Source organism: Neolamprologus multifasciatus, chromosome 20, assembly GCF_963576455.1.
Source record: "Neolamprologus multifasciatus chromosome 20, fNeoMul1.2, whole genome shotgun sequence".
Classification (NCBI taxonomy): domain Eukaryota; kingdom Metazoa; phylum Chordata; class Actinopteri; order Cichliformes; family Cichlidae; genus Neolamprologus; species Neolamprologus multifasciatus.
In genome coordinates, this window is record NC_140458.1 from 35,502,096 (window position 1) to 35,528,629 (window position 26,534).

Consider the following 26,534-nt stretch of genomic DNA (forward strand, 5'->3'; position numbering starts at 1 on the left):
CACACACACACACACTAGCCAGAGGAATACACTCACCCCAGGAATACCTCACCCTGCTGACCCTTTGTGCCCCGCACGCCCCGTTGCTTTGATTGATTTTCTATAAAGCTTCATATTCTTGGCTCAATCTGAGAGGTGAAAGGCTTTCTTTCCCTAGTTTTCTCATCCATTGTTCTGTTTTTCTCCTTTCCCTTGTCTTTCTCTCCATCCCTACCCACGTGAATCTGTTTGTTTGAGTCTGCCAAAGGCTGATGTCATTGTCCACCAGCGTACTTCCAGTGCGTGAGATGAAATGAATGTTAGATATAATCCCACGGTTTTAATCCCGGCCACTCCCAATCCGCTGCCTGCACACACCGGACAACCGGAGAAAAATCTTGTGATCAGCACAGTTTTGTTTAACCGTGAAAGCACGCAGCGTTTGGAGAGGAGTGCGGGACACACAGTTGGGCCTCGAGCAGCCTTTAAAAATGATCTCACATTATTCAAAGATGCCCACCTGCTGTGCTCATAGAGAGAGAGAGAGAGGGAGAGAGAGAGAGATGAAAGATTATTTATTTCTCATGGGTGGGAGACAGTGAGTGAGCGAGCGAGCGAGTGGGAGGGAGGGCGGCAGTCAGAAGCAAGCAAACTAATTCTCAGACAGTCGTGCCAGAGCAGGAGCTGCAGTTCACCTCGCTGACTCTGTTGGTTTAAAAGACATTTTAAGTGTTATTCAACCATTAATTTATTCCCAAGTAACAAGTAGGACGATACTTTCCATTTTGGACAGGGGGCTTCAAACGCGCACCCGCACTTCTTCCGAGCCGCGACAACTCAAGGTAAGGCTTCAAACTTCAAATGACAAACGCGAATTAATTTCATGTCTCCGTGTTGTATCCTGCGTGGCTGCTAGAAAGCAGTAATTAAATAAAAGATGAGATAAAAGAGACGTTTTTTCCTTTTCTCCTGGCGCGCGCGCTGCTTCTTCGGTTACCGCCGATGTGCGCGGTGCAGCCAGCGTGCGTAAAGCAGCTGCAGCGATAATCTCCAAAGTGGCAACCAGCAGGACTCATGAAGTGTTACTGGCTTCTTCTCGTGTCACAATGAAAACAGAAGGAACAGATTACATCTAACAAGTAACGACTTTTTTAAGAGTAATAACAAACGACCGTGTTGGACGTTTGTAACTTGCTGCATTAAGTTTTCGTCCTCATGCTACTGCACCTTAAGCAGTTCTACAACAAAAGTCTGGAAAATACGCTTAAGGAAAAGTGAAAGCGTTCAGAGCTGCAGCTCATCCTCTTCACGCACAGCAGCTGTGTTCGTTTTGAGTAAAATTAAGAGAAAAACAACCTAAAACCTTCACATATTCATCCGCACATCCTTTCTCTCTCTCTCTCTGCTAAACCGTATGCAGCTTTAGGTTTACCAGGTTTTTCTGTTTTTCTAATCGTGCATTTCCTACACTTACTAAGTCAGCATTATGAGTTTTACGCTGAATCAAGGCGGCTGATACGTTTAAAGTGGGCTTTTGAAATAAGTGATTATGCTCAAATGCTTTGAGTGACTGCAGAAATCTTCACATTTAATGCAGTGGCCAGTTACAGCCTACAGAGCACCTTTTTATAAAAGGGGCAGCAAATGCAAATGTACTGTTTGAATAATTTTATTCAAATATATTGAAACTGATAAAGAGTTTATTAAAGATGCAATGGATAGTACATCATTTTTAATTTTTTTTATGAGGCCACCCCCTGCTGGCCTCATTAGCTTCATTAATGTGAGCTCCTGCAGTTTGATCAAGTGGGCTGGCAGAGTGGAGAAAACATGAGAGAAATTCATGTATATGCTGCTACACTACTGCACCCCAGAGAGACAGAGAGTAAAAGCTGAGCTGAGAAAGCAAACACAGTGGCCAAGGGAAAAAATGTGGATGTTTACATATTCATCTCATTTGACTTGTAAGGGCTGCTGTGTTTCCCAACACAGTTTCTTTTACTCTGTAGATTTAGCTTTGATTTTATGTAACAAGGCAAAAATAACGTTTCCAGCACCACAGCTCACACAGTTCACACCTGCATGCTGAGCTGTCAGCTCCACAATGTGCACTGTCGGTATAGTTATATATATAGTTATAGTTATATATAGTTATAGTTATTTCTTTATTCATTCATCCTTCCAAGTCTTCATTTCGCTGCTCTTTCATTTGTGGCCACTGTCCCTTAAACCTGTAAATTTTTTAATGCATCTCTTGAGACCTCGTTTAGAGTTTGTAGAGAGAAGCTCCAGCCTAAAGCACAAAAGGTTTCACATCACTTGTGAGTTTTGTCTTTGTATTGTTCATCACGAAAAGGCAGCCGTGCTTGGATTGAGCTGGACAAGCCAAAAAGCTGACAAGCCAACACTTCACGTTCCCAACCAAACAAAGGTGGTTTCACTGATACACAGGATGTGTGTAATCAGGTGTATCTGTGTGCATTTGTTGTTTTTTGTCAGTCACCAACCTGCTTTTTTGATAATGGAAGCTGCGGCTCAGGTTGTGCCGTGCATCCTGCCTTTTAAAAGTCAGGTTTCATTTTGAAGCTTTTCATCCGGCTGACCGTCAGAAATGTTTGCAGAACCAAGTACGTATAAATCAGCTTACTGCAACATAAAAACTGATATAACATTCAGTCATGTGCAGTTTATGTGGCCTGTAACTGTCGGTGACACAGTTTAAATCTGAGTGCTGACCTGCTTTACCTCCACTGAGCCTTTTATAATTTGATCACGTTCGTTTGGCTGTGTGCCAGTGAGCTTCGTTTTTATCTTCAGAATATATGAAAACGAGTTTTTTTATGTTGTTTTTAAAATATTTTAATCAATGAGAAACTGATTATTTAAAATTGGTGCACTTTGCTGGTGGGTTATAAACAGTGTTACACAACACACACTGTATGTTTCACTTCCTCTGCTTTACCTTAAACCAGAAGAAAGGATTGCTTGAAATACCAACACTGGTGGTGCCCATCAGCCCAAGTGTTTCTTTATGAAGCAAAAGGTTAAAGGAAATGTGCAACTAAAAAGGAAAATCCTTAAATATAGAAAAGGTAAATGTTGTTTATTAATAAGGATGGAGGATGTTGGGGAGAGAGCGCCGCATATCCGGTTTTATCTGCCCCTGCAGGCAATTTTACAGCTTTATGATTTCATCAATAGCTGACCTAATAGGTAGATGCTGGTGTATTGTGGGCATCAATATCCCATTATAATGTAATGGTATGCCATAATAGCAGCTGATAACTGTGGATGCTGTAAACACCCTCTGATTCTGGTTGGTTCTGAATGTTTCCCTCTGAGTCTGCCGCTCAGAGTAGAGTCGCAGACTGTGGTGCAATCTGTAACGCCATGTCCACGACCACAGAGCTTTTCATCACAGCAGCCCTCACAGATTATATATGGTGGTTGCAGGAGATCCGTCAACATAACTTTAAGGACCCTTCGTGTTCTCTCTGTCACTATATTTGGTAGGCAGTAATGATCCTCTGGGACTTGTTGTCATCAAGAATTTGGCAGCGTTCGTGGCAAACACCGGGCTACCGGAAAGTTGAATAGATAGAAAAAAGTCTGACAGCAAATACAGAAGTGCCAAAAGTCAAATCAAAAACTAGTTTTTTCTTCCTGCACACATGCTACCTATGTTACATAAGCACGAGCTTCAGGATAAACTGCACACACAGCATATGCTTATGTTTTTTCTCCTTTACTGAGTTTGGTGCCAGAGGTTTCTAATGTCCTGCCATCCTGCTCTCTCATACTCCCGTGTCATCTGCTCTCTGAGTCTGCAGCTGCGCCTTCTGTCCCTTGCTGAACTCTAAATGTCTGTCTGTCTAGTTATATATATATAGCATTACTCACATATGATAACGGTGTCAAAAGTACATATTATAATTTATGGCTAATGCAGCAGAATACAGGACTGAAAAATGAACCAGAAAAAAGCTTTTGGCCATTATGGAAAGTTACCTCTGAAAATTTTATAACTTATCCTGGAGTTTTACTGGTCAGTGTGAAGTTCGAGGTCAGGCAGCCTTGATTGACGGGTTTGCAGACACAGAGCTCTAGGGTGAGAGAGACTCTGTGCAAGGAACAAGTTTTGTTGCACTTGGCTGAAGAAAAAGATGCCAATTTGCTAAATATTTTCTATTTAATAAAATATGCAGCAGCAAAAATAAAAAACTACTATAAAAGTGGTCTGTGGATACAGAAACATGGTATCAGTAGTAGCAGTTGTAGCCAGTAGCCTAGCTTACTTTAGCCTCAAACAGGTCACCAAGCTGGAGCGCTCTTCTGCATTTGTCGCCTTTTAGAACAGTTTCAATGGGATTAGCTGACATATGCATATAACATGCACAATGTTACTTCATGCTAATTAGCCCGTGCAATGTGCCCATGCGGTTTATAGATGTGGTTTGCTAACCAAGCTTGCCAGGTTCAACTAATAACCTAACACCTCACCTTTTTATCCAGATATGGTAACTTAAGCCTGCAGTTTCAGAATGGCCAATGTCTGATGCCATGGTGCAACCTGATATCACGGCAAAGCGTTTAATAGACACACCAGTCCACACATGTCCATTTCACACTTTGCCTCTCCCAAACATGAAATGTGCACACGTGCAGACGAGACATTTTATTTCAAGCCAACATGAAAATAATCACAGGAAAATGTTTAAACAGACATTATTAACACATTTACATATATTGACATATTAGCCGACTAGCTTGTTCATTTCTCACAATTACCATGGCATGTACTTAATATGTTTTTAGCTCACTACCAGCTTCGTGGCTTTGCATATATCATCTCTCCTTGCTGGAAATACATCTTCTCCATGTTTTGACAAAGTGTGAAATGGACATGGTGGACGGTGTTTCTGTTACACGTTTTGATACTGGGCTGCACGGTGGCTGCATATTCTGGTCTTACATTCATTCGTTAATGTACAGCTAACGCAGGTGATCCAAATGAAATGCTGATGTTTCATCAGATTCCCCTTGTGAGATTAATATTCTCGTTATTGTGCATGACAGTTAATAAACTGATGCTCAAATAGACCAGACCACAAATTTCACCTGAATTTAAGTTCAATTCATAAAAATGTAGTATATGCTGTACTAAAGTATATACAGTATTATATGATATAATATGGCGCTGTCTATTCTAAAATCACAGATGTCAACTGGATTGGAAGGCTGAACATTTCTCAAAATATTTGTCCTTAACAGAGAAAGGCTTAACATTAATATTCCAACCTGTTGTTAACAAGTGCTTACGCTCCAGGCTGACAAATAAAGCCATTGTAGAAGTGCCAAAATCAGCTATTTTAATGGCCACTCGAGAGTGACTCAAATGACCCGTATCTGTAATGCCAAACTTCCACGCAGCATTTTTACAGCCAGGTGCAAAAAATAGACTCATCTCTGTAGTTAATTTCCCCTTTAATAACAACTCCCTGTTGTTAATATTTTCTATAACCGATCCTGTGCAATGCTTAAAATGTGGTTTTGATTGACAGGTGTGCTGACACTGGCAGCTGTAGCTGAGCTGGACCTGTCAGCTGTGTTTGTGCTGCTGGCACCGTATGGAGGGTTTTTATTTAAAAGAATTATCTCATAAATAATATGGTCTGCTATGAGATAACGCCAGCCTTTTATTTGGACTCCAGTGTCTGTGAGGGAGATTCCAGTATTTTCTCAAAGCGTTTTCACATCTACAGGTTGTTTACTCTGGACCAAATCAGTCAACGAGTTTGTAAACTTATAGCTTATACCTTTGCACATCTATAGTACTTTGCACATCCCAGAATGCAAAGCATACGTGGCTATGGGATGTCCTTTATCTCAGACTTGCAGCATACACCTTGCAGTTAGTAGTCAAGGTCAGATCACATTCACACCATAAACTTAGTAATTCTGGAGTTTATTTGCAGTTGTTTTGGGCCACATCCTTGTGTGATCACTGTGTTCATATCTGCACAAATGAACCTCAGCAAGGAGGAAAACAAACCACAGTTTTAGAACTTTAATTATCAGCTAGAATATCTCTGCCTGTGTGACACACCATGCAGTTTATGGATGTCACGTCTGTATCTTATATGTAATGACTGTCAATTGATATGGCTGCTGTAAGTTGGAAAGGGAAGTGCTTAAAGTGGGAAGTGAGAAGCAGCTTCACCCAAACTTGCTGTCCGCCACATTGAATGGCAATGAGATGTTTTTCTTGAAATCTAATTCCTTCCTGGCCAATAAAAGGGGGCCGTTATAAACAGCAGAACCGGAGATGTCGTTCTCAAAGAAACAAGCAAACAAGTTGCTAACCTGCAAGTGGAAGAAGCTGAGGAACTTTCTCTCCTGCTTTCTCTTCTTTCGGCCGCTCCCTTCAGGGCTCACCAGAGCGGATCATATGCCTCCATCTTCATCCTCTTCTGTTACACCAACTCTCTGCATTTTCCCTTTTTCCTTCCTGCCTGGGAGTGCATTACTCAATATCCTCTGTCCAGTACCTTCTATCCCTCTGTGTATGTCCAAACCATCTCAGCCTTGCCTCAGCTCTGATATTCTCATGTTTAATGCCGTCCTTCATCCTCACTCCCAGTGGAGCTGAGAAACACATTGAATAGTTTTCAGTAGTCTGCTTGATCTTACTTAATAAATACTGAATAATAAAGTGCCTGCTGTATAGATTGTCATGCTGCGCATTTGTAAATCAAACCCTGCAAAAAAACAAAAAAAAAAGTGGATAAACTGCAGCCAAAACCAAATCCTTGGCCCAGCAATGTGTTCGCCAAATCTGAGCCAAATTCCTCTGGAAATATCTGAAATGTAGATTCAGAGATAATAAAAGAGTTTCAGCACATTTTACCGATCCAAACCTCCAAGGAAGGAACAGCTGTCTTTCCCACATAAACAGACGCACCTACACACACACCATAGATGTGTTTTCCTCTCTGCAGTGGTAAAAATCATCAGAAAAACAGAGACACAACATTTTAAACTCTGACTAAAAGAATCAATAAAATTCGACCAATGCGTCTGATACCTCCTGTCAACCTGTGCCAGCGTAACGCTGCAAAATCCTCCCTGACTCATCAGAACGAGATGCATCAGCTCTCGTAAATGTGACTCCAATTTACTGTAAGATGAGCCGCGTTGTGCTGATTCAGTCAAAGGTTTACTTACAGAGAGGGTTAAACAGAGGAAGTGTATCTTTCTTCCTGAAATGTTACACAATAACACTGTAAATATGCTTTCTCATTACTCTGGTGTTTTATGCATGCTGTTGTTTTATGGCTTATATATGACTTCATTTCATTTTAATAAAGTCTATTCATTTTACCCAAGGCGATAGCAGCACATCTAACTTACACTGCTTTCCTGTCAGTGTTTCAAAAGTTCGCTGAGAATTACCCTCAGTAAGAAAACAGCACGTTTGCTGACCTTTCAAAGATATCTGACTTCTGCACTAAAATATACCAACTTTAAAAGACAAGCGAGACCCTCTCAAGGCTGGATGTTTGCAGGCAGCTTAATCATACAGATAAAAGATGGTTTTTCTTCACTTTGTTGTGGGATACTTAATTAACCAGTATCCAAGGCCTTGTAATATATGGAGGGAAACGATGAATTAGTAATGAGTTACCCAGTCCCCGGTGCGCTCCAGTGTTGGAGGGAAAAGAGAGAGAGGGATTTGAAGTGACAGGAAAAAAGGGGACATGGAAAGAAAAAGATAGATTAGAGCGAAGGGTGATACAGACAGAGAGAGTACTTCATTAGAGCGGCTTTCATTACAGATCCTGTGTATATTGTCCTCTCTGTCTTCATCTGTCATTTTTCCATCTCCTCTTCCCCTCATTTGTTTTCATTTCGCGTTTCCTAATATTTCATTTCTCAGCTTCTCCTCGATCATCTTTCTCTCCAACCTCAGGCCTGCTCTCACTTTCCTCTGTCTTATATTTCCTCCACTTCTTCATATTTATCTATGTCATTACACGGATGTGAGAAGAACTGCACTGGTCTTTTGGGACGAAGTGGGGCGACAATGAAACTCGTGTAGTTTTCCCTCCACCAAACAGCCCTCTGGAGGCCAAGCAGCAATCTCTAACATACATCATGTGGCCCAATTTCGCCTTATCCGAGCCCACTCACCTGTTCATCGGGGTTTTACTCGTGCAAGTGAAGCCTGAACAGAGCTAAAACCGGGGCCCAACATTTTCTTTGAGTTCAGCAAAAAAAGAGTGAAAACTGGGCTAGAATCTGGGCCAGCGAACAGGCACAGATCAGAAAATGACACAAAGGGTGCAAATGGAAAACAAAAAGTTCCCCACCTCACCGTTGTAAAGATGAGACTATAAAGAAAGAAGTACAATCAAACTTGCCCATAAGTGTCATTTACTTCCTCGCCATCATAAGGAACACTATATTTGGGATTCATCACCAGCCCTGTCTGCATCACCCCTTATGTAACACCCCGAGCTGTCGTAACGACGGCTCCAACGAGCCACCGCATCATCAGGCCTTCAACTGTTGCTCCCCATCTGATCGTAATGATGGCTGCCAGTGCTACCACCCCTCACATTCTGCTAACTGTCCCCCTGAATAGCACTATAGCTCGAGCAGGCTAAGGACAGCTGCAGCACAGCACATTTTAATTGAAAACAATTATGTTAGGGACTTTGAACCAGAGGGAACGGTTCGCGTAGAGGGAGACAGATGCAGGCAATTAAGCATGCTGGGAAAATAAGGTAAATTTGAAGTGCTGATTTCATTACACCAGAGGGGACACACTGAGTCTCCACTTTCTCCACTGTGGCTGCATGGATGCATGTAATGTGTAGTGTTCAAGGCAGCTTCAAGAAGAACTACAAATACAGAAATTAGGAATCGCTTTTGGATCGTTCAGCAGCCGACAGACAACTACGGGTGCGGTGGGACGGTGGGGGAGTTCAGAACTGATCCAGATTTATTGGCTCAGCTGGCCATAAAAGAGGGTTTATCCTCACATTGCATTACGCAAGCCAAAGTCTCTGCTAGCTACAGGTGAAAGATGACTGCTCGGCAGTATCTCGCTCCGCCTCCCTCCTCTCCTTTCTCTATATTGCCCTCTCTTAGGATGGATGAGTTTAATACTGAGGTGGTTGGAAACAAAGGCAGATTTCCTCAGTGAAGTTCATTCTTTATATTCTGAATGACTCGTGGAATGAAAATCAAGCCTTCTCCTCATCCTCGTGTCACCCAACCATATCTCCTTCCTTTCCTTACCCTTTGGCTTTTACTTTTTCTCGGCTTCCCCTCTTTGTTGTCTGTGCTGCTGCTACGCTCTCTCACTCTGCTCCATCACAGAGGCTCCCCAGTGATTACTTTAATGCATCTAGCCTTCAGTAAGAGACACTCAGATTTTGAAAGGTATTGATGGTAACAGATATGCCTGGCCTTAAAATCTTCTACTCATTCCTTTCACATATTCAGTCACTTTAAGCAGGTGCATCAACATGATTTACAATCCAAGCTTGGAAGTATTTTTCTATCCTCCACAGGATAGAAAAATACTTATAAAATTGTTGTTTTTGTAATTATTATGTTGGAAAATCCAGTTTAAAGTGTGAAATCGAGCTAGAATTTGTTGCACATTGGTGCTTTGTGTGTGCCAATGATGCACAAACCAAGCTCATCAAAGAAAATGTCGTTTATATTAATGATACATTGGCAAGATCCTGCTTCCAGCTATTTATCTCCACTCTGTCCTCCATGGAGAGAAACACTGTTAGTGCTCTCGTTATGTACAAAGGAAAACAAGAGAAAAGTGTATATCGTCTAATGGCTGAATAATCGAACATATCAGTATGCATGCTGCATAATCCATTCACAAAATTGAAAACCCTCACAAATATTGACAAGTGGTCTCTTGCTTGCCTTTAAAGAGACATGGCACTGAGCGCAGAAACAAGTAGCTGCGGGGGAGCAGCAGATAACATTTGCAGTCTGGCTTATCAAAAACAGCAACAGCAAGAAAAATGGTGAGAAAGCAGCTAAATTGGAGAAAAGCTGGAGCATACTCTGCCTTTGCTCTGACCTGGTTCCAGTTAATCCGCCTACTTTACAAGATGAACATTACCTCCTCACTGTATTTATAGAGCCTGTGTGTGTCTGTGTGTGTTTAAGCTGTGGGTATGTGAATGTGGTTTTTGTTTAGGTGTGTCCATGAATGTAAAGTAAATGAATTCACTCTACATTCATGGAAAGTCTGTTTGATTTTGGGGCAGCAGGTCTGACAGGGGAAAGACCCACTGTGAAGTCACTGCTCGCTTCCTTAGTGCTGAGTCCTGCAGTCAAAGAACCACGTCAGGCTTTTTCTGTGGTTGTTAAATAATCCTCCAACTAATTTCTTTAATTAACAGAATTAAAGTTTCTGTTAAAATGCAATGTGAGAAACTAACACTGGCTGAAGACCCTTCCTGGGCCTTCTTATACAACAGCTCATTTGTTCTCCTTTCTCATAAAAAAGGTAGAACTTGGTGGAACAATCGAACTTGATTCTGAAGCAGCCTGACGGTCTTTCCAGGTAAAGCCAAGGAGATGGTTCAGTCAGCACGTGGTTCTTTCTTCCTTCTCATCCATGTCACATGTTTGCGTTGCAGATGTCAATAAAGGTGCAGTCATGGTGCTTATATACAATGTGGGAAGGTTACTTTTAAAATGTATTCCATTACAGATGACAGATTACATGCCCCAAAATGTATTCTGTAACATATTCCGTTACGTTACTCAATGAGAGTAACGTATTCTGAATACTTTGGATTACTTAATATATTATCATGCTGTTTACAACTACATGAATGTACTATTGCTGTGATTTATTACTGTTACTGAAGGTCCGCGGCTCCGAACCGTAGTAAAGGGACCTCTGGCTAATACGGTGGGTTCTGTGTCGGCTCGTAGCTGAAAACTAGCTTTACCTTGTTGTCTGGGTCAACTTTGCTAGCAGAGACAGAGAGAGGCGTTGAAAGGCTGCTCCAACAGAACTTATTGTTTCAGAGGAAAACACGAACACGGTGTACAGTCGAGTCTTAATAGCTTACTTACAGCTGGGCTCGTCAGGCTCTCTTCTTGGCTGCAGTGGTTATTATTATATTTACATGCTTCCAGCTCCCGTTTCTGCTCGATGACAGCTCGTACTTTTCCTTTTTCTCCCTCCCTCGCTCACAGACACATAACGTGTATGGCAGTCCATTCTCCCTGCAGCACGGACTACACTGCCCATGATGCTACATTCTTTAGAGCTATACCTGTAGCATTCTGCCTGTTAGCTTAGCACAACAACAACAAAAAGGCCTCTCTCACCCAGGAAACACGCAGAGAGAGAGCGTCACCCTGTAACCATGGCAACCGTAACGCTGCCGCCTGGAAAACAGAACGTAGCTGTCAAACAAAACCCAAACAGTCCTGACCCGCCACAATATGAAACAGGGAAGTACTGCCGTGTAATCCATTTATTTCAACAAAGTAACTGTATTCTAAATACCACCTTTTTAAACGGTAACTGTAACGGAATACAGTTACTCATATTTTGTATTTTAAATACGTAACGGCGGTACATGTATTCTGTTACTCCCCAACACTGTATATATATATAGTTATCTCTGATGAGGAGGATCAAGGGTATTTGTTTGGTAAAATATGGCAATGCACGAGTGCCAGCTAAAGACAGACTTGGTGTATTTCCCAGGAAAAAGAAGTTATAAGTTCATTTTCTAGCTATAAGCAAGAAAGTACAGGCGAGGAGGAAGAGATCCAGTGTATTCAGGGGTGAGGACAGGAAGTGCTATTCAATAAACGGAAAAGGTACATTCATGTTAGGCTATTATTATGTGTCTTATTCCCATGCAGTACCTCCCTCGAGCAGAATATATGATTCACACACCTGTCAAATTCCACTTTAACTTTTAGCTCCCATAATAACCACTGTTAGCCACAGAAGTTGTTAGTTTTTCTGTTAGCTTTAAACAAAAGGATCTGTAAAGAGGGAAGGAACGCTCTTAGACTTGATGGCTTGATTTCCATCATGTGTGTACTTTACATCTAGTTTTAAAGCCATGACACCTTACCTGACAAACTGAGCCTCTTCTCAAACCATCAGCTGGATAAAGGTGCTATCACAGTATTAGCAAAAGCCCTCACTGAAAGACAACTCACAAAACTGGATCGTAGTAAAAGGATCCAAATACTAGCAGTGTCGTCATCACAGGTAGGCTATTTTCATTCTTTGGTCCAAATGTTTTGCTTGCCGGCGAGTGCCAGGCTGTCACCGTGGCCTTCACGAGGTGTTATGATTTTATTTTCAGTTTGTTTGTACTGCTGCCTGTAAGAGTGAATTAATGTAATGGTAATCGTTGCCAATTTCAGCAAAATAATACAGTACCTAAGTCTTTATGCCACCACAATGTTTCTGGCTACGCTACAGCTGGCAAACCAAGCATGACGCTTTCAAAGCTCAGTTTTGGCAACTTAAAGCTCTTCGTTTAGATGGATCATGAAATTATTATTGTTCTGAAACAACATAAGTTACAGCTTACGCTGATGACAATTACATTCATTTTTTTGTCCAGACCAATTTATTGACTCTACCGTGCCAAGAGTTAGATTATTTGAATTGAATTCAGCTGTTTTCAGTCCCGTTGCCACATGTGTATGAAATTAAACACCAAGCCATGCAGGCTGCTTTTACAAACATGTTTGTTATAGGATGACTTGCTCTGAGAAGCTCACAGAGTTTGAGTTTGGTTTTGTAATACGATCCCACTTTTGCAGCCAGTCAGTTTGTGAAATGTCTTTTAGATACTTCGTGATCTGTAAGCAGTAAAAAAGTGGAAATGTTTAGGAACCACAGCAGCTCAGCAGGTGGCAGTTTGTGTGAGTCTGCAGGGCTGCCAACTGCAGTGTTACAAACCTCCTCTGGCATTAACATCAGCACAGAAACTGTGCACAGAGAGCGTCGTAGCATGGTTGCTCATGGCTAAGCAGCTCCTGTGTGTGTGTTTTTGTCCTTATAGTGCACATTGCACGTGTATCTTACTCAAATCCCAAAACAAGACATGTTGCTTTTATAACGCTTTCATAATTATATATAATATATTCACAAAAAAAGGGATGGCAGTGACCTTGACCTTTGAACACCAAAAATCATTTTGTTCATATCAATGTTTGTGTCCAAAATACTTTATTTACTAACTGCATCCATGAGAAGGAGACTTTCTGAGAGATGGATGGACTGACACTACAGAGCTTTCAGCCATGGCTGCTGCAATCACAGAGACTTGCCAATAAACCTGATCCAAAAAGCAATTCCTCTGACATATTCGACCAAACACATTTATAATTCCCAGTTTCCTAAAGCTGTGTGTTGAGACAAGAAACCTCAGTGTGTGAGCTGTGGTTGTGTTTGCACTTTTGTCTCCCTGTGAACACACACATTCATTATTATGTGACAACTGGAAGTTGTTTTCTCCACAAAAACTATCATCTAGCAGCAAATTTCTACATGAAATTACCTTCAGCGAGCTCGACAGGTATACTGGAGGCTATAAGGTGTGAGCAGGATACCCACTCACTGTTTAAAAATAGAGAAGGCCCTGACAGTCCTACACAAAGCTTCACAGCCGAGACCTCTGTTGAAATGGTCTCCAGCCTTATGACTCTTATCCAAAGCTTCAATCACTGCTCCCTTCTCCTCCTCCCCTTTCTTCCTCTCCTTTCTCTCTCTCGGGGAGGGGATTTTGCTTCTATAAGTCTTTTATCGCACTGAATATTTCACAAAAGTGTTTTTCTTTTTTCCTCCTTGCACACATACGCACGTTCCCGACTTTCTCACGGAAGAGTTCTCACTTTGATTCCCTCACACTTTTCACATCTGTCATCTTCCATGTTCGCCTCCATCCTTCATTCTTCCTTTTTCCTGTCATCTTCATCACAATCGTGTTTTATCCCCCGAATGCTCGTGTAGCACGAATATTTATTCTGTTTTCCCACTAGAGTTGTTTCCTTCTCGCTTCCTTTCGCACTCGATTAACCCTCTTTGCTTCTTCCTCCCTCATTTCAACAAACGTCTCCTTCACGTAACATCTTTTCTGACTATTCCAGGAATGCATTTGAATATATGGGCCTTAAAAGGATTTAGGTTGTGGTCAATACATTCTTCTGTTTGGCATCTATATCAGCTTCCTGCTTCATTTATTCATAACGTGTGCCTCCATGGATAAAGCGAATAGTGCATCTGGTTGAGTTAATTCAGTTCTACGCTGGAAATGAGCTGCAATATGTTTGGCTAAACTTGAATTATTAATTCCCCAGTTCAAAAGAATCCTTTTAAACAGGATTGGTTGCGTACGTCACTGCTACAGGAAACCAGCAGCCAGCTTCATTTGGTCTCCACACCGGGACCATTTTACTCTGGTAACTTGTACAGCACTTTACACCTTTGCACTTTGTTGAATGCACTTTAACTAGAACTTTAATTAGCACCGCACTTTAAGCATAGATTTGCACACCTATAACCATTTGCACACAACAAGTTCAATTATTTATTGGATATTTATTATTTTAATCATTAGCAGGTAGCCTTTTGTTCCAGGACCTGCAGAGCTGCTCCTCATTAAGAAGTGTGGTGGTTCCTCGTGAGGAGAAAAGAATCGTTACCGGGAGCAAATAAAGTCTGCTGTTTTCTCTCGGGGAAATATTTATGTGTAAAGAAGTTTCTTGTTGAGATGTGATTACTCACCTGTCTTTTTGGTATCCTGTCCAGGCTGTTCGACCAAATGAAACCTTTTAAAGGTTTCAGAGAGGCCATGAGTTAAGAGAGTGTGGGGAACGTCTGCACATGGGTTTTTGGTGTTTTTGGTGTAAGGTTAACAAATAAAATATGTAATTGTTAATAAATAGTAGTAAAATATATATGTTTATTTAAGAGAGTGCTTGTTGTATATAGATGGTATAATGTTGGAATTTGGTAAACTCACCTGTGAGTAAATAATGGTTTAGTCCTTTAATAGCTGGCTGCCATTTGTCATTAGACAGAATGTGGTTTGTGCTGCTGTTGGAAGGCTCGAGCTGTCATTAATAGTCCATGGAGTTGTGTCATATGTGGACAAATAACCCTCTATTGCCTCCGTTCAATTCAACTTTATTTATACAGCACCAAATCACAACAACAGTCACTTCAAGATGCTTTATATTGTAAGGTAGACTCTACAATAATACCTACAGAGAAAACCCAGCAATCATATGACCCCCTATGAGCAGCACTTTGGCAACAGTGGGAAGGAAAAACTCCCTTTAAACAGGAAGAAACCTCCGGCAGAACCAGGCTCAGGGAGGGGCGGGGCCATCTGCTGTGATTGGTTGGGATGAGAGAAGGAAGACAGGATAAAGACATGCTGTGGAAGAGAGACAGAGATTAATAACAGATATGATTCAATGCAGAGAGGTCTGTTAACACATAGTGAGTGAGAAAGGTGACTGAAGAAGAAATGCTCAATGCATCATGGGAATCCCCGAGCAGTCTACACCTATTGCAGCATGACTAAGTGAGGATTCAGGGTCACCTGAATCCTCAGCCTCAGCCTTCATCTACACTGTACATCTAACCACAAAAGACCGCCTTGTGACAGGTCTGCAGAATTACTCTATTTTACACCATTTGTGTTTGTTTGTCTCGTCAATTCAGGCCTCATTGTTTTGTGTGCTTGTTCTGTCTTGAAAATAAGAAATTAAAGCTTATGAATAATTTCAGTAAAGGCTCTTATCCAATACCAGAGTACAATCCCTTCTCAAAATTTTCCAAAATTAATTTGGAGGCATCTCAAGTAGATCGCTGTCATTCTGACCACAATAGCCCGCCTCCCATTTCCCTCTCTATCTTTTCTTTCCCATTCATCGTCATCCACTTCTGATTGTGGTGACAAGCGTACAAGTCAGACATTATTTTGAATACAATGTATATCCAGATTTTCAAATGAAATCCCATTAGAGGATGTGGTTAATATGTCATACAGATGCACAAAGCTAAGAATGTACATGAGCCTGCATTAGCCTCAAGCTAATTCTACCAGTCGTCACTTACTGTGAATCCTATGAACAAGTTGAAGCTTAAAAAGTACAATAAAAGTCTTCCAGCCTGAGAGACACCACTTTTTAAAAAATCTATTTCACTCTATTATATCCTTACATGACTTGGGAAGATATGCAGTAACAGAAGGAAAAATGTGCCAGGCATCAACACAATACAAAACAAAATGAATGTAAGACATTTACAGACAAATTCTGTAGAACTTTTTTATTATGTATGTGTGTGTGTGTGTGTGTGTGTGTGTGTGTGTGTGTGTGTGTGTGTGTATATATATATAGAGAGAGAGAGATATAGATATAGATATAGATATCTATATCTATATCTATATCTATCTATATCTATATCGATATCGATATCGATATCGATATAGATATAGATATCTATATCTATATCTATATCTATATCGATATAGATATATCGATATCTATATATCTATATCTCTATATATAGAGAGAGAGAGAGTAAGAGAGAGAGAGAGAGAGAGAGAGTAAGAGAGAGAGAGAGAGAGAGTAAGAGAGAGAGAGAGAGTAAGATAGATAGATAGATAGATAGATAGATAGATAGATAGATAGATAGATAGATAGATAGATAGATAGATAGATAGATAGATATGGCTGATGTGGTTTAACTATGAGTGCAATACAAGTACAAAAGTGCTGGTTCTCTGACCTGTGTCTGTGTGTGTGGGGAGGAGCCATCTGTGTGTAGTTACGTATCTGTCCTGAATATATGCCCAAGCTGGATCATGCCATATATCATCCTCATCATCCTCTCCCTTGCTGCCTGTTATTTCTCTTTTTTTCCCATCTTGATTATCTTTTTTTATCCCGTCGCTTAACCCCTGTCTCACCCACTCAAACCTTGAGACCAAGCAACACAAGTCTGCTTGTCCAACTCACACACAGACATGCACACGTGCAAGTGGTTGTGCATTTGCATTCAGATGGTACATAATAGATGCCTCTATTATAGCAAAAGTATGGTGTTTCTGCTTAAACCCATTTCTGATATAATATTTTCATATCATCACATCACAAATCGGCTATCACCATTTCCATTTGCAAAAAAAATTTAAAAAAATGTTTAAATGTAACAGCTGCATCCTTTGTCCTTTTAATTATAAATGCCCCTTGTTTAGAATTCAATTACGTAGCTATGCGTGTTTGTGTGAGGGATAAGCCTTCGGGATGCAGATTACTGCAGAAATGTTACGGCCACCTCGCACAAACTAAGAATCTGAAAACTCACAGACAACCCATGAGAAGATATTGAGAAGCCGAATTTGGCTGAGAGGAAAAGCTGAACAGATTGTTTCAGGTTAACATGCACTGGAATATTCAGAAATGTGAGGCGTAACCTACCATCAACTGTATTATTTAGCAAAAAATAAATAAATAAAAGGCTGTAATGAAAGTAAGCTCCCATCTACAGCCACAAGATGTTTTGTTCCTGTTTAATAACTGATGAAATGAAGTCAGCATAATAGAGCACTGCTGGGAACCTTTTTAAAAAAACATCTTGCAGTCGATCCAGGAGTTACAGCTCACGACAGGCTGTATTTTATATTCGCTGCTGAAGTTTTTATTGATCGACGTTTGGTTCAAAACAGTCAAGAAGGATCTTTGTATAACTGTATGAGACACACGGGCTATTTGATGGACAACAGCAAAGTGACCTTCTGTTCTTGGTCGTACAGGCACATTTACTTCAATCTATCACTATCTGGCATCATAGTCAGTAGACATGCAACACGTGATGTAAACAGAGGAGGAGAAAGCGAGGCGAGCGAGAAAAAGGAGTGAGCTGATGAAAATTAGCAGCAGCAAGAAATGTTTGTTTTTTCATTCGATTTTGTGCACATCTCTTTTACTGTGTCTTGGTTTGTTTACTGTATGTGTGCATTGTGTGTGGGTGTGTATGTGCCTGCAAAGCGAGGTGTGGATTGAGCCTCTCATTTGAAGTCCAGCTTTTTGGAGAGGCACTCTGTGCGGTGCGTCCAAAGGCCATGTTTGGTCACAAAAGGAATGAATTAATGCCGTCGTGATCAATGGAGATACCTACAAAAACATTAACGTCCGCATTGACACACACACACCGATGGATGCTTGGAAAGAAGGTTTTGCAGTTTAATTTATTCACCTGAGAATAATAACAAGTCCAGTGGCAAAGTACGTGCACATGTGTATTTCTTTTGTGTGTCTGAGTGCGTGTAGGTGGTGTTTGGGTAGGTACGTTTGTGTTGTCGAAGACTAAAGAGGGATTTGTGTGTGTGTGTGTGTGCACACACATCTGCACACATGTGTACGACAGCTCTCTCTCCACATAAGCATCTCTTGAGCATCTGAAAGTGGATTAAGTGTAACCAAAAGATAAAAGTTGCATCAGCTCGTGGCCCCAGAGGCAGCTGCGTTTTGAGGCGCTGACACATTGTGTATTTTTTAGAGGAAAACCACTCGACAGAAATTGTTACTCCTCCCTGGTGACCCAGTCACAAACACTCATGTACAGTACACACTTGCACACTGCCTAAAAGATCGTCACGTAAGCTTCCTGCACGTCTTCCTGTGAGTATTACAGCATCCCTTCATGATCCCAAACTCGTGAAACATATCCTCTCTCTGTCCTTTTGGCTTGATCGAGCATTTCATGTCGACACGGTGTGATCGGGGTGAGGCGCTGACAGGCGACGTTTAATTCTTGGTTCTGTGTTTGACACTGGAGCATTTTGCAAATGTTTCCTAGCAGGGAAGCATGAACATTAGTGTGTGATTCCACACTGGCATGCATTACTGAAACCCTTAATAAAACATTTTGGCTTCTTGTTGATTTTTCATTTCTGTAATTGCTGTTCTGAGGCTCAGACAAAGATACAGACACAGCACAATCAAGAGGAAGCGTTGCATAGTAGCTCCAATTAATAACACACTTGAAGAATGTGTCACACACTTTTATTGTTACATTGTAAGCTCTGATTAATGCTGGAAAACACAGAAGTGAACTTCAACCAGCCATTTGGTCTCAACAGAGACTCTGACTCTAATTTAGTTTTGTGTCGATGCGTTTTAGTGAGTGTACAAATGTAATAAACTGATGATAAAATGCTTGATGCCCCAAGAGTACTGCCGGCCGAGCTTTGGTAATGGTTGATGTTTTTCATTTGTACAGCTGTCCTATTGTAGAATCAGAAAATTTACTGACAAAATAAGAGCAGACAAATGGAGCCCACAGCTTCTAAACATTGCTTGTAATGCTCTTGTGTTAATGTCAGGCTGACAGAATTACAATTACAAATCAGTGTTGTCTGAAAGGTCCTTTTCCCTGTGCTCATTATAGTGTAAGGCTGGCAATTTCCAAGCACTAATCCCCACATGGCTGAGCATTTTTAGACATCTCGACTTCCTGGGAAAGAAATATGAGATTAGTGGGAAAACAAGGCCAAAATTCTCAGAAAAATAATTAAACATTTGACTTTGATTTGATACAACCAACACCTGCCCCTGGAAAGAAGGCTATTGCATTTCACTTCTGGTGATGAGTCAGATTGTAACCGATTATTTGGGAAAGTCAAGAATTTCAGTCCGTTATAATACCGATTAAATATACGCCGGTTTAAGCAGCCAAGAAATAGATCTACATTGAGGTGGCTCAGGCATATGACTAGGATGCCTCCTGGGCAGGAGGTTCATGGGCAGAACCAGGAGACACTGGAGAGGTTCATTCTTTCAGTTTGCTTGGGAACACCTCACCTCCGTGTTTCCCTGGAATGGCTGGTGGAGGTAATTCTGCCTTAGCAGAAAAAGATGGATGGATGGATAAAATGGTACTATAATGTACACCTATTACAACACACAGTTTAATGTTCACATATAACTTATACTCTACATCCTTATCAATGACACAAGACCTGAGGTGAACCCTTTAATGGTAAATGGTCTGTATTTATATAGCGCTTTTCTAGTCCCTAAGGACCCCAAAGCGCTTCACACATCCAGTCATCCACCCATTCACACACTGCTGATGGCAGCTACATTGTAGCCACAGCTACCCTGGGCCGCACTGGCGCCACCGGGCCCTCTGACCACCACCAGTAGGCAACGGGTGAAGAGTCTTGCCCAAGGACACAACAACCGAGACTGTCGGAGCCGGGGCTCGAACCGGCAACCGACCGATTACAAGACGAACTCCCAACTCTTGAGCCACGATCGCCCCAATAAAGGGGCGGGCAACTCCAGGCCTCAAGGGCCGGTGTCCTGCAGGTTTTAGAGCTTGAGGGCGATCGTGGCTCAAGAGTTGGGAGTTCGTCTTGTAATCAGAAGGTTGCCGGTTCGAGCCCCGGCTCCGACAGTCTCGGTTGTTGTGTCCTAGGGCGAGACTCTTCACCCTTTGCCTACTGGTGGTGGTCAGAGGGCCCGGTGGCGCCAGTGCGGCCCAGGGTGGCTGTGACTACAATGTAGCTGCCATCACCAGTGTGTGAATGGGTGGATGACTGGATGTGTAAAGCGCTTTGGGGTCCTTAGGGACTAGTAAAGCGCTGTACAAATACAGACCATTTACCAGGTGTTGTGTGTTGATGTGTCACCCTGGGTCAGCACACCTGAATCAAATGATTCGCTCATTACCAGGCCTCTGGAGAACTTCAAGGCTACGTCCACACGTACTCGGGTATTTTTGAAAACGCAGATTTTTCTATGCGTTTGCAGCTTTCGTCCACACGTAAACGGCGTTTTTTGTCACTGAAAACTGAGATTTTTAAGAACTCCGGCCAGGGTGGGTGGAGATTTTTGAAAACTCAGTTTTTGCGTTTATGTGTGGACAAGAAAAACGCAGAAAACGCCGAAAGCGCAGCGTCAAAGGTGTGCGCCTTTTTTGACGTCACACTGTGCGCCACATTATTGTTTCGGTGAAATGAATTTCTACAATACTGTTACTGTTAATTGTCTCTGCAGTGTTTAAATGCTTACATATACACACACAGTTACTGTCCCTCCACACATACGACTCCGTTCTGCTTCTATGCCCCAGCTTTGTTTACTATTTCCCACCGAGGCGTCTAGACTTCTGATTGGCCAACATTTCTGCACAGTTAGGAATATAGCGCCACCTGCTGCTTTGGCGTGTTCCTAGCAGCGTTTTCCTTCATTTCTGCCTTTACGTGTGGACGGGATTATTTTTTAAAACGAAAACGGAAAATCTCCGTTTTCAAAAATACCCGTGTGCGTGTGGACGTAGCCCAAGACATGGTGAGGAGGTCATTTAGCCATTTGAATCAGCTGTGTTGGATCAAGGACACGTCTAAAACCTGCAGGACACCGGCCCTGGAGGCCTGGAGTTGCCCACTTTGCTTTAATATTTTGAAATCAACTGCATCAAAACCACAGATGAATTTGTCATATCTGCATCTTTGCGAAACAGTATCCAAAGATTAAACACGTAGGATTTTTTGAATGTAGCATTTGTTTCGACCTCATTGCCGGTGGTCACAGCAAACAGCTGAGCAATCGATTAGGGTAACCAAAGTCAAGCAAAGTACAAGATGCACCATCAAGTTGTTTTCCTGCTAAACTAACAGTTGGTCTGTCAGCTGGTTATGTTTCAACAGCTATCGATGTCCATGAGATCTTTTACAGACATTTGCAGTTCAGAAAAACTGACTCATGCACATAATGTAAATGTTATAAAATCCGTAGAAAACACGTCACCACAGCGTTTATGCATTCAGCTCAAATCTAGACACATTACCTTTAAACTTTGTTTATTTCTGATCAACAGTGATTTTATTAACTCCAGCTCCCAGTTTTCTCGTTACCATCAGGCCTTCGGGTTTTCTTTAACAAGATTAGCAACGTTCTTGCATTGTAATAAGAAGAAGGCATTAAAACAGACAAGGCAACACAACATGAATAAAACCACAATTTGGAGTGAATGAATAGAGGGCGAGGGAGAGAGAATGGGAGGTGGGGGCTCAGGCTTTTGTTGATATAAATGTATTTTTTACAGTTGCTCTTTTATGAGAGAGAAGAAACTATAAACGTGTAAATGCACCAACATGTTTTATGCAATAGATTTGCATAATATATTCATGAAGTCTACTTTTTCACTTGCTTATGATCCTCTGCTCACCTCCCTTTTACTCTGTCTCGCTCTCGCTTACTGTCATGTGGAGCTCTGTTGTGATTTTCCATTCCGCTCTAGAGGAAGTGCTTGCTCCTCGTCTGTGTGTGATTTCGTATGCCACAGTATGTGTCCGACTCATGGACGAAGTCAGCTTTTGTCAGGAAGTTACACAAACACACACACACTCAGAAAAAGCTATCACTAACCATCATTCGGTCTGACAGTTGTATAGTTGTATAGTTGTATAGGCACAGTGTGTGTGTGTGTGTGTGTGTGTCTGTGTGTGTGTGTGTGTGTGTGTGTGTGTGTGTGCGTGTGTCTGTGTGTGTCTGTGCCTCTGTGTGTGTGTGTGTGTGTGTGTGTGTATGCCTGCAGGTCCTGCCTCAGGCTGCTCTGGTGTCAGAAAGAACAAGCCTGTCAGCCAGGTATTGCATCATTCTGTGTAAGCTACACACAGACACACACACACACACATACAGACACACACACAGAGGCACAGACACACACACACACACACACACTTTTGTCAAAAGGTACTCTGTGGCCTCTCCCTGAGGATGCACTTACTGTGCAAGACCTGCACAGATCCACTCATCCACTCTCTTAATGAGGGGACAGAAAACAGAGGACAGACAGGGGGGAGGGGGTTGAGGGGGGAGGGGGTTGAAGCTGACAGTATTACTGACAGAGTCGTAAAACGTTTAGAAACACACAATGTCATATATATATATATATATACATATATGTGTATATATATATTATACTATCAGAGGGAAGATATTTAGGAGAGAAAGAACATTTCGGCTCATCTGTTCTCATCTGTTCACATTTCAAGTGTCAGGTTAGAATCAGGTTCAGGTTTGAGGAAAGTCTGTGATAGTAAAGCTTAAGAGCAAGAGCCCAACAAATGCATTATGTCAGCAAATGTCTTTACAGAAATAGCAGGAAAAGCGACTGTGAGCAGCAACATGAATTTGGCTAAATTTCCTGTGTCTGCGTTTGGAAAGAGGTTCCTGCCTCCATCTCTCTCTGGGCCGATGTGATGAATTTTCATCAGTGTGTTTCCTTATTAAGCCTGTTTCTGCCTCGCAGTCACACAAACACATTAACTGTCTCTCTCCCTCACACACAGACATCGATACACACACACACACATAGACAGGCCTTAGATGAGAGCCACTCTATGAGAAATGAGGGAATTAGTGCTTATAACAAGCTTGAAGAAGACCCCTGACTGGGAGCGCCGTGGAAGAAACAAATGTAATAGATCTTGATGCGACACAGAATCATATCCATGCATAACAGCCATTATGTCACATTCAGACACACATAACTCTTCATATTATAAGTTTACTGTCCAAATGTGTGTGTGAGTGTGTGTGTGTGCGTGTACGTATGTGTGTGTGTCCATATTTCAAATGATACTCCATTCGTCTGCTATTCATGTTTGTGTACAAGTAAATGTACTACATTAGATTTTTATCAAGCACAGTAATGATCTGATAACTGGCCCTTCATCTGCTCCTCTTCCTCACACCTCTCATCCTCCTCTCCTGTGTACTCTGTCATGTCCTCACAACTCTTTTATTTGTCCCACTTTCATGTTGCAGCATCCTGATAAGGTCTGGGACCAGCCTCTGCTGTGTGCTCTGCTCAATATGGGGCACACACTTGTCTGCTCAGGCGATGAGCCTTGTAGGAATTGGTGGACTAATTTCTGCTTAATGGCATTAGATTCTTACTGGGAATGTGTTTTGTGGACCGAAATGACATAAATGGCGATATGAAAGGGCTTATTTCCTAATTGCACCTGATGCAATTCTTACATAATGTTGTGGACTTGATGTGAAGGATTTTTAAACGTCCAAGCGTTCCATGATGAAAAGTCCATTTCAGCCTTTTCTTCTCTCTGTGTTAAGTCAAGTAAACAACAGGAGCTCTTGACTGATCAATAAGGAACAGGCTGCAGCCGTCATGTCTTGTTATACATGGATGAAGAGGCACACGCTGATTTGCACACAAAAACAAGCACATGAATATCAAGGTGAGGGCAGAAAAAACAAAGATATGGTTATTATTTTTAATCGTGTTAAACGTATGAAACACGGAGCTAATGATTTGCTTAATAACCCTCTCAAGGCCTTTTAGGACGTCAGAAAATGACCTCCTGTCACATAATAGGTTTGTTTGTACACTTTAAATATATTTAATCGTCTTACTCACACACACCAGTTTGCTCCATGCTGTGGTCACACGCTCATCTACAAAGCAAAAGATCCCCAGTTTGGTCCTGAGGGAGACATGAATCCTTTTGGGGGCACCTGGTGCAAAAATCTGTCACATCAAATATGTGGTCTACCTTCAGCGGTGACCCCTGAACAGGATAGATTTCTTTTCTTTCTCCAGATTCTTCCTGCATATCAGTATCAGTATTAACCTCCGATGTCGCCTCTCCCTGTCCCGGCTGAAATGATCACCTTCACAGGTTTACTAAGTCAAGGATTTGGAAACATTAATGACACAGAAGCTTTCAGACAAGTGAAAGACTGCGAGAAGGAAGCAGGAGAGGCAGGGAAAGTGAAAACATGCTATTCCTGGGGAAGACGCGCCTGTGTTGATGCTGTGAGGTAGGCAGAGTGCATGTCTAACACTAACGAGGGGCCGATATATTCAGCGTGCTGCTCTGCCAAGGACAGAAGCTCTGAAAAATATACCGTCTCTGCGCATGGAGGCATATGCAAGCTGACACGCGAGGCCTGTCATGTTTCGTTCAAGTAAATCTGCTGCTCTCATCCTTCTCCGGAGGCAAACATCGACATACTTGTTAATATTTGTTCTTCACAAACACACACACATGCAGACACACACACTTTGGTGCCGTTTATCTTATTATACTGTGCGTCTCGAGTCACCTCTTAACAAAGGCAGTGCAGCATGACTTAATCGAATTGTGTGGATATCAGGATTTGCATTGTGGTGATGAAGATAATGACAATGTTGTCGACAGTGACGAGGACATACTGACACAACTAAGCACTTGACTGACAACACAAAAAGCAGCTTCACACAGCAGTGGGTGAAATATTTACATAACATCCATTTGCAATTATTCTCAGCTTTCTAAAACTGGAAGCACATCCAAAGGAAAAGTAGACATAGCGCCTTGTCGCACACAGCGCATGCCTACTGCGTCTCTTCGTTATGTTGTCCTGTTTGTGTTTAGCCCTGAGACAGCGCCGATTTGCCGATAAGAAAGAGACTGTTTCTTTTTTTCCAGAGAGGCCGACTGAGCCTGTGCCAAGTGGGACAGAATGGCTGAAGACATGAGTGGCGTTAAATAGCAGAATCATAACCTTGACGCCAAGAACCTCTGAAACACTTCCTGTGTGAGCCGATAAAAAGCTATTCTGTTTTTTTTAGCCTAAACACAGCACTTGTGAACAGACACCCACAAACGCAGAGCTGTGCACCGGCAATTTGATTTAGGGGTGCCGAAGATGAAGTGTGATGTCTCGGATAGCTCGGTGCGGCTTCACACCTAAGTGTGCGTGTGTGTGTTAATGGGTGTGCATTTTATAAGAATATAAGGAGCAAACTCTGCAGTTGTTCCTTTTTTGTTGCCTGAATTCTACATTATTAAGTAATGTCGATGGACTCTTATTTAAATTTTCAAAAGTTCAACTGAAGTGAGTTAAGATCCATGTAAATCATGTTATTCCCATTTGTGTTACAGTTTTGTTTAATTATAGGAGACTCAGTGCTTATTTGGACCACGTTTGACAGTGAGTCTCCTGAGCTCTGCGCTTGTTACGTTTTGTGGTCTAATTAGAGCCAGTATGAAGGGACAGTTAGTTCCTCATCCCTCAGAAAGACCGACTTATTTTGTAAGTACTGAAATCATACATTAGTTAATCGCTTCTTATTGAAATGAAAAATATAAAAAACATTTTCCCACCTGTAGGTGCTCAGTCATGTCTCCACTAGGGGTGGGGGGGAAATGGATACTGTGTAGCATGGTGATACTTTGTTTGCTAATAATGTATGGATACAGGGACAGCAGAAATCGATACTTTGTTACAAAAAGGTTTTTGTGCTCTGACTTCAGAGCATGTTGATCCTTTTTCTGAGCAAGAATCCTGACATTCCTTCACTGTCCAAATGTGTTTAATAAACATGACAGTTTACTTATTTTAATTTAAGACATGTTTTATTTTAATTAAGTTTAAAACTTTTTTATTTAATGTAAAATTATATTTTGTTTTAATTTCCTTTCAAATTC

At 41.6% G+C, this 26,534-nt stretch overlaps 1 protein-coding gene across 1 annotated transcript in view; it reads left to right on the forward strand.

Moving 5' to 3' along the window:
- Positions 1-371: 371 nt before the first annotated feature.
- Positions 372-26,534, forward strand: part of camkvl (CaM kinase-like vesicle-associated, like) — a 40,801-nt gene continuing 14,638 nt past the window's right edge. Inside the window, 1 exon segment of the mRNA XM_085144987.1 lies at positions 372-821. The gene's annotated coding sequence lies outside the window, so the exon portion shown is untranslated.